Source organism: Hippocampus guttulatus, chromosome 12 (genome assembly GCF_054856545.1).
Source record: "Hippocampus guttulatus isolate MCC_2025c chromosome 12, RoL_Hgut_1.0, whole genome shotgun sequence".
Classification (NCBI taxonomy): domain Eukaryota; kingdom Metazoa; phylum Chordata; class Actinopteri; order Syngnathiformes; family Syngnathidae; genus Hippocampus; species Hippocampus guttulatus.
This window is the reverse complement of record NC_141272.1, coordinates 12372412-12382350: the sequence shown is the minus strand read 5'-3', so window position 1 is coordinate 12382350 and position 9939 is coordinate 12372412. Positions and strand designations below refer to the sequence as shown.

Here is a 9939-nt window from a genome sequence, read left to right as displayed (position 1 = left end):
CGATTCTATTGGTTTATATATTATTCTTATTTATTAAACATATCTATTGGCTGGAATAATAGAAGAAAATGTTAACAATTAAATTAACTCCTAATGAATTAAATTAATTACACAACCGAATGCTTCTCACTGGCGGAGATGTACCTCTGTTTTCATTGTTTGTTTTAACTTAATCTGCTGTTAAGTGTACAATAACGAACGCTGGTGCTCAGATTGGTGGCTGTAGTCCGCCACCGTGTGACCATTGGTGGAGTTGCAACATGCACTTCAGTACAGTATTTTTAAATACAGTAGCAATGTATACACACACACGCACGCACGCACACACCTCTCTCTCTCTCCCCCCCCCCCCCCCCACTCTCTCTCTCTCTCTCTCTCTCTCTCTCTATATATATATATATATATATATATATATATATATATATATATATATATATACTGTACATACACACACACACTGTACATGCAGGACGAACCCTGCCACAACCGATGACTTCAGTAACCTACAGTAATGTTAATTTAGCATATTGTGTCAGCATTATGCCAACATACTTTGATAAAACAAAGTAATGTGGTTAAATACACGTCTAATTCGCTTTAAATTTAACTCAACTGGGATAGCAATAAACAGCTTCAAACAGGCAGTGGCCAAGTTTTGGGTCCTGGTACAATGTAGGATCACAGTAACTTGAATTCTTTCAAAGGTGAAAAGACGCTGCCAGAAATCAGAATGAATGTGCAGAATCCTTGGAATTAATATCAGTATTTTAGAGCAGCACATTTGAAATATAAGGATCTTAAATGGCCCAAATGGAAAGATTGAAGAAGTAGCAAATTGCTCACATGCTCAACATAACGGAGAGATGATGATGAGCTCGAGTCACCCCAGCTCACTGCTGCAGGTGTTCCAATTTTGCAACTTCACACGGAAAGATAAGTCCAGCCCATCAGAATTCATTTTAAAAGAACACTAAAAACAGTTGAGACGTTTCACTTTATGCTCCACTTGAGCTTTATCAGATGCCAGACTAGTTCTCACAAGTATTGCTGTATGTACACAAGAATCAATTTTTGGTGGGAATTACCGCACTAGCCTTCATGCTTTTGTCTCTAAGCTGCTTAGCTCCGTTCGGGTTTAACCTCGAGAGTTGTGCGCGCCGAGCCTTGTCGGACACGACGACTCGTATGTACTGTAGTTTTCTGTGAAAGTTGAGAAGGCCTTTTAATATTGCGTATTTGTAATTCTCATTAGCATATTATGGGACTCTGTTTATTACCACAATACATACAGCTGGGAGCAAGACTGAACGATTATGAATTTTTAAAAAATGTTGATTCTTTTTTTCCCTTAACATCGCAATTGCGATTTAACATGTGATAATTCTTTCCAAGGTCCTCTCTCCATGAATTTTCTGTTTTTCTCCTTTCTACTGTCTCTGTTATTAATATATTGTTTTATTGTTTGTTGTTGTATGAATTATTTTTACTCTGTGTACAGCACTTTACCTATAGCTGTGGTTGTTTTAAAGTGCTCTATAAATACAGTTGAATTTCGTTTTTAAACACTTTTGGAGTTACTATTCCATAAATATTTTGGTCTTGTTGTTTTGGCTCACGCAAACAAAAAAGAAAGAAAAGTGATGCTAAGGTGCTCAAGACACAGTTTCCCTAACCGGTTGTCACAGGGAGGCGTGTCTCCACTCAGGTGTTTGTGACTCCGCCCCTTTCACCCAGGTGCAACTAATTATGATTACCTTCTCCTCCCTCATATTAAGCTTGGTGGCCACTGGCCACCTTTCTCTCTGTCACTATGCACTGGCTTGTCTGAGGAAAGCACCTGCCTCACAACTCAGGAAGTAGGACTAAACCACCTCACCTGCGACCTGCACGTACCCTGGCTGCCATTTTGTATCTCCTGCAGCTATGCTCTCCCATAGCCCTTGAAAGTTGAGGTGAAACAGATCATGCATTTTAATCATGTATATTTCATGTATGGGTTTATTGTGGAGGCCAACTGTTTTATTTTAAAGCAAATAGTCTCTGCTCCCTTTGCACCTTTTTCTTGTTTTAGAATTCTCATTTATTTTGTCTTCCATCCTTTCACTGTGTCCCCCTCATTCACTGCATGCAATTTTGTGTGGTTTGCAGCGTGCATTTAACTCAACTGGTGTTTAATGAGTGAAATATTACAACAAGTGTTGGACCCCCACCCCGCCCAAATTATGATCGGTCTGTTTTAACCTGCATAATCTGAATCATTGGTAGAGGTTTAATTAAAAATAAATGTATCTTGAGAAGCACGTCTCTGCTCCCCTTTTCTTACAACCGAACTTGTGTAGCGTTTAACTTTAGTGTACGTCGCACTTTAATTCCTTGGGTGAAACTCCCAAGGTGGCGTTGTCGAAGTTCATACTGTTGGTAGATCTGCCGTGCTGATTCATTCACTACCGGGCCAAGCTCTGACTTCGACACACACATTCATTTTTGATTTACTCGCCAGTAGGTGGCATCAAGACATTACACATTAAAAACGTAAATGACGCTAATAGGTCTTTTGTTTTTAGCGAACACTTTTGGACGACTTTGCTTTCTTCATCTTGAGGCATTCGTGAAAGCCCCACTGTAAAGCTGACCTTTTCTAAGCCTCCGTTCGACTCATTGTTACTCGTTGGGAGCCCTCGCCTCCCCTCTTCTCCACGTCTCTGCCGGCCTCCCGTCAGCTGAGAGTCGTCGACGACCCCCCCCCCCCCCCCCCCAGTCGTCTCCCCCGCGACACATCACGTATGCATGAGCCATATGTTGCTCAACAACAGCTAATGACTGTAAATGTGTCGGCGGTGTGGGGCACTGATGAACTCACTGAGCCTCTTGATGTACACAAAAGTGAATGTGGAACCAACACGGGGGAGGCTGGGAGTGGGGGCGTACATCACACACACACTGTTGGCACTCGGGCTCGTCGCCATGGTTACGGGGCATCTTGCTAGCACCGATTAGATGACCTGTGATTGACTCCCCACCGCCCCCCTGTGTGTTCTCTGTGCCAACTTGCCAGGGCAGGAAGATGAGGTCATCGTATGTGGCGCCTTGCAGCACTGGTGAGCGCGAATGGAGGAATGAGCCAAATCACACCTGGAAGTGAGATGAGTGTCGAAATGCCTCAGATGGATTGAAACAGAATTGTGTGAGGATTGTCGAGCTTCATCAGCATGCCACCAGAGGGACACATTACAACAAGTACAAGGTATGTTTTTTTTTTTTAACTATTATGACAAGTTGGCCTGTTTTAAAAAATATGTAGAACATTTCAATAACATGGGGATACAAATGCTTTTCTTGGCCTCATTTTACCTATGTTAGAATTTTTATTTCCTCTCGATTATTTGCAAACCTTCCCCTAACTATCCCTATGATACTGCAAGTCAAATTGCCCCATTTTAAAGCTTAAAACAGTTTTTAAACTCTTCTGCCAGCCTTATTTTTCCTGTTTATTTCACCCATTTACATTCCCCTAACCTACATGCTATTTTGCAAGTGAAATTGACCAATTAAAGAGAGTTAAATCAGTTGAAAAAAATGGCTGAAACTTTTCCAGCTAACCTCATTTCAAATACATTATTCATGTATATTTTTTAAATTTAATATCCCAAACATTCTTGTTATGTTGCTTGTCAAATTCCCCAAAAGACTGAACTTTGCACACGTATGCCAGTTAAGAGAGTGACAATATTACTTAAAAGCTTTATGACAGCGAAACTGGAAGTCGACAAGCAAGTTATACGTAAGACGTGTCTCACTGAGAAAAATTTACTGAGTTGAACACGTACACAAATTGACAGGAACATGTCATCGCTTCCTCTTTGGTTTCTGGACTCACCTTTCTCACACACACACACACACACAAACTGTGCATGACTCACCTGGAGGTGGAAAGTCTGATTTACAGAACAGCACAAAGACGGTATACACTTGCAGGCCACTTTATTAGGGACACGCGAGCAACCTAATGAGCTGCGTGGCAATATCACCATAAGGTGCCTTTGTGAATATTTTATTTCATGAATCATTTTAGTCACCAGAGTCTACAACATTTTGTCAATATATTTTCCTGGATCTCATTAGCAAATTAGCATGAGCGGATGCTCGTTCGGTGCAAAGATAACATCTGTGAAATGTATTTATACTATATATCAAAATGTCTTGGAAAGACAAGCGGCAGTAATGTTGCTTCATTCTGTAGAGACTGTGTTTGCGTGTGTGTGTTGGAAGGGAGGTGGACAAACAGCAATTTAGCCCCTCTGGGTGTAAACCAGAGACGCATCAGATGGGTTTTCTCACACACGCATTTGGAAGCAGCTGATGGCAGCATCAAGGAATGAACTCTTAGAGGACTCCTTTACTCCATAACTGTGCGACTGGAATAATCATTGTATTAGAGATAAACATGGACGGACAGATGCACACTCACACATGTCTGTGGACACACACACACACGCACGCACACACACACTCACACACACATCTCCAGCAGTTATACTTGATGTTGCTCTTTTCAATTCTGCCATTTTTCATTTGCGGCCAAGGTTGTGACTCTATTTGACGTTCACGGTTATTGACTTCATCTGTCGATCAAAAACGGAGCAGCAATATCATCTTTGTAGAGGTCCATTTTTTATTTCTTTATTTTTTGCTGAAGGAATATCCGACCTGGCCTTCCTTTGGAGTTGGCATGTTGATGCCATGCGATCGTCCGGATCGTTATCAGGCTTCTGCAAAGCTTGCGAATGAGCTGATCTTTTGAATCGGGTGTGTCGGAAGACGGAGACATCTAAAACAGGCTGGGTAGAGGCTCTTGAGGACTGGATTTGGGCAACCCTGGTGTAGATTGACTAATTGAGAGATTGTTGGCAGTGACTGCCCCATTCGTTGACTGCACTGGTGCATTGTGGCGACAGCCATTCTGTGCTTTGCTTTTCGACGCGTGATTGGCCACTCATGAAAACTAGAGTTGCCGTGTGTCTGTTCAGTCGTAAATGTCCGTGTCACTGGGTGTGCGGCGTGCCTTAGAATGTTTTGGGCAAAAGAAATAGGTGCAAGCTATAGATTCTGATATTTCGGCTCGCAATAAGGTTTAATCAAGGAATCATGTTGTGTTCTATTTAAATGAGTACTTTTCAGAGCGCAAACAAGTCAGTGCTCCCCAGGCTGAGTTGTGTTCAAAAGTGATGCGTAAACGCAAGCATGTCATGCGTCTCGCTGTCTTGTCAGGGTGGCATCGTATGCTCTGAATAGCTCCCGCCTCTCTTGCCTCTCACTCTTTCCTCCCACACCACACCGCTCAGCTTGCGCATGCAGTTTTCCCCGCCTGAGCGGCCCGCACTGCCGTTGAATGACAGTTTCGCCTTGAGATGACACGACAAACTCCCGCTCCACCCCCCCTTTTTTTTTGTCTTTGATCCGTATATTTTCTTGTCTTTCATTCCTGCAAACTAAGCATGGTGTGTCTTTTCAGACAACAATGTTGCCATGCATGACACACGATGGATGCGACACAGCGCAAGTGGTAGTTACTGAAAATGTGTGGACGCACGCCAGAAAGTCACAAAAACATTCACAATAAATCGGTTCGCAGACCTTGCCCCCCCCAAGGTAACGATGACATCATCAGAATGGCATCACAGGCAAAATGTACGCTTTTCTCTGTGGCGTGACGAAAGTTGACATTTTGAACTCTGTCGCTAGAGGGAAGATGGAAAAATTCGGCATACGGATTATTTCACGAACCACATTTATGTACCGGTGCACCTAACGGTGATGTACACGGATGTTTCTGAAGACGTTTAATATTTTAATGTGCATGGTGGGCAGACACGAGGGGGTGTGTTGGCCATGAGCGAACAAAAGGCACTGCAGTATGAGCTCATCGGTGAAATAGGTGAGCTCATATCTTCTGCCTGCCGTTAAAGAGGAAGTCTGGCGATGGTGGCTTGGCAAGACCGTGGTCAAAAGTGCGACGTGTCTCTGCGTCGCATTCAATTATGCAGGAATAACTGATCTTCACAAGAACCTTTCAATTTTCCTCTGTATAGTATTGCTGTAATGTAATTTATTTGCATGGCTGGATGAATACTTTAGACAGCGACAACTCACATGAACGAAACAGAAAAATAAAGTAGATGCAAGAGTTTGTGAAAAGTAAATCATTGCCTATTTCAGTAGAGATCTGACGCGGAGGCATGGGACGCACTTTAAGCAATGTGTCACGTGCAGAAACAATTGTACGTATGTGTACCGTTTTAAAATGCTAAGGCACTCCAGATTCCCTTTTTTTTTTTGTCAGCGCCATCAGTGAATTGCAGATGAAACAAACTTTGAAGGAGAATAATAATAATCGATATATCGCAAGCTGCAATTGCAGACTGCTGACTGGCAAACAACATCCGGGGATGAAGGTCATGCTCCATCGTAAGTTAAAGGTGACCTTCTTTATTAGTATTAATTTTTTGGGGGGCAGGGTGTGGGGGGTGAAACTGATAGTTTGTTTAGCATGCAGTATACACTAACACAAACATATATAATATTAATACACAGACACACGCGCCCCCCCCCCCCCCCCATTTCCTCCTATCTCCTCGCGATCTACTTGGGACCAGTCGACGGGCTTCGGGTGATCGCGACTGGTTTGGGCACCCCTGCTTCAGACAATCAGAATTTTGGAGCTGAAAAAAACCCCAAAAACATAACTGATTATCGATCTGATCAAAAGATGAACCAAGCTATCCAATCTTGTTTATTTTCCAGTTGATCCCCAATATTCGCGGGGGAATGAGACTAGCCCGGCCCCCAGATTTAACATGTGACGCCCATTGAATCGTGCTGCGAAAAAAATAAAAATGGAAGCCTTCCAAATTCTCCCCAAAATGCTTATTTATGATCAACCATTCAATAGATGGAAAATGACGGCGGTAAACCCAATAGATGAATTGACAGAGAGAAAGATACGTGGCAGGCCAGACAGAGATTGCCTGTTAGATGAAGGGATGGACTGAGAGACATAAGTGGATGGATGGATAAATGCATGGATGAACAGAATGAATGAGCGGAAGGATAAAACATTGCTTCCTTGGCAGAAGCAACTAGACAAGCAGACGGACTGAGAATGTGTAGCCGTCCAGATACATGGCTCAAGTGTTTTGCAGTGCGAGTTGAGAAAACAATGGTGATGTATTTTCTCTCGCTCCTACACGCTGACTCATCCGTCCTCTCTCAGCTCCAGCGTGCCATCTTTTCATCTTTTGCGCCGGCTCTCTCTATCTGCAGCTCGCACATTTGAAGAAAGCCTCACCCAGACGGACGAGCTGCGAGCCCACACGGGCGAATGCAACACTTGGCCATGAGAAAATAAATGAATAAAAATGATAAGACGTGCGCAACAAAAGCACGGGGTTCACTTGGCCTGCTGATGCTGGAGTAAAGCTTGCATGGTGATGGACTGGAACACAAGCTGCTCAGTCATTTTAAAGTAACGGCAGACGAAAAAACCAAAAAAACAAACGGTTGGTCCTGTGACCATGCCAACATGATGTGACACATTAGTTATGCCTTTTGAACTAAAACCAGGGACTGACCCTCCATAGGAAAGTACTCTCCGGTTGCCTTTGTGCATTCATGCCGGGCGAAATCGCTTTTCGCGCTTGACAAACTGTCAAAATGTGAAAGTCGCACGGGCGCAGCTGTCATGATGAAAGACAAGACAACACTTGAAGGTTTTGCTGGAAAACCTGTCAGTGTGTTTACGGGGCTACGATAGGACCCGTCTTGAGCCCAACACAGTGGTGCCACCGTGTATGCGTAACCAGCTACGCTATCTGGCTCCTCTCCCCTCCCATTTGTGTTCTTTCAATGGGAAAGAACCCAGACAGCTTGGTGAGTTAGTGCAGGTTCAGGGTTCAAATCTTGACTTCCCGTGTAGGTTGATTTTGGTGTTCTCCGGCTGCTCTGACTTCCCACATTACAAAAGTATCCACATTGCGTTTCTTGAACACTCAACACTTGTCCAGAGGTGTGATGGTGAGGGTGAATGTTTGTTTTTGCTTATGCTACTCAAGGTCAGCTGGGATAGACGCAAGCTCACCCGCCACCATAATGAGGACAAGCATCACAGGGAATGCAATCGGTTGACCAATCAGGTCAACTGTTAAAAAAAAAAGAAGAAAATAGAAAAAGAGGCATGCCGATATAAAGCCCTAACGTCCCAACTGACTCCTGTCATCAATTACAGCGCTACAATGCTATCTTCCCACGAGCTGTGTAACCCAAACCTCATCTTATCATCAGCCGGCGCAGATACAAAAGTCTGTGTCTGTTGATGTGTGTTGGTTTGTATTTGCATGCTCCCTGGAGGCTGGGGGAGGGAATTCACTTCACAGGAATGCACAGCCGAGTGGAGCTGATTTTCATCAAAACACCTTCTGTAAGGGTTTTTGGTAATAACTCGCTACCGTCGCACCATGTTGCCACTCGGTTGCTTGCCTTGTCCGATTGAGCCACTCTTGTGTGAGCCACACGCTAATATAGCCTTTAAATGTACCTATTGCATTATTACTTTTTTTTTGGCGGGGGGTATCTATTGGATATACATATATGTTCTCTTCACAAGCTAATGTTGGAAAAACACTTGATAGTGGACAGGCAGGAAAACACACACACACACACACACACACACTGAATACCTCAAGAGAGAATGATCCAAGCTAACAAGTTTATTTCATTTAACAGGACAAGAAAAAGGTCAGCTAGCAGCAAAGTTAAGCTAACAATAGCATGTCCAGCCCTGTAGTGATGGGACTTAAGTCTCTTTAAAAGGAGCCGTTCACCAAAAAGAGCTGTTCAAAATACTGGCTCTGATATTTTTACGCATTATTATTTTTTTTATCATGTCATACTTTGTGTTTAACGTGATGGGAAAATATAAATATGCAAAACACTTTGCACACATTGACCAGCACATATGTACAGTGCACCTGTGATGACAAACGCGATTAGACTAAATAAAACGACCTTAGAACTGGTAAACGGCTCCAAAAGCTTAACGGTCGCTCTCAACATCAGCGAATAACATACGAAACAAACGAATGAACTCTGAAAGCAATCATGAGACATCAGGTCCACTTTTCTTCTGCCACTCAGGCCTCCAATCAGGCAAATTCGCTTTGACAAAGACGTGCACTTTTTCAGGCGTGAGGCGGTTTCTCCTCTCAGAGAATATTTGTCCCGTTTTAGAGAAAACACTCTCTGATGGCACAGACGTTGTCATAATTCACAGCTAAACATCAATCTCAAAAATGATAAATAATCATCGGTGTTTGCGTTGCGTACTTCTAATACGTCGCCTCTCTTGTGCAGCCACCTGAAGTAGTCAATCAAAACTTTATTCCGAAATGAATACCTCCAGACCTCATGACTCAAAATCAAGTAGTGTTTTCTAGTGTCAAGACAGAAATTTGTGCAGGTGTTCCTAATGTTATGGCCAGAAAACGCATCCTCACGAGAACATCTCCCATCATGTCCTCCTGGATAGAACACTCACAGCCGCCTACACTTGTTTCCAGAAATAGGTAAAGCGTAACAGACACATTGAAGGAGCCGTGCACCTTGACAAGGCAGTAAACTGCCATTTGACAGCCACCGTTTAATCGCATCACACCGAGTGCATTTTCATTTTGCTAGAATTAGCCTGAGAACCTGCAGGGAAGATTGACATCCACTTTCAAAAGCACAAATGGTGCCTCTACAAACATACTAATGCTCTGTTTTGATTGGCCCTGTCAGAGAGGATATTAGACGATTTTGGCGTTGGGTGGAATCTTCGTAGCTCCGAAATCTTCTCAAAATCTTTTCAGGAGATCCCAAAAATTGCATTTTTGTTCAGCCGTTAAC

At 43.2% G+C, this 9939-nt stretch overlaps 1 long non-coding RNA gene across 1 annotated transcript in view; it reads left to right on the top strand.

Annotated features, from left to right (window-relative positions):
* The window catches only part of LOC147197439 (uncharacterized), a 68081-nt gene that overhangs the window by 12700 nt on the left and 45442 nt on the right, over nt 1-9939 (top strand). The window contains exon 2 of the long non-coding RNA XR_015102476.1: nt 3056-3244. This is a non-coding gene — a long non-coding RNA (uncharacterized LOC147197439). The remainder of the gene's footprint in view (nt 1-3055; nt 3245-9939) is intronic.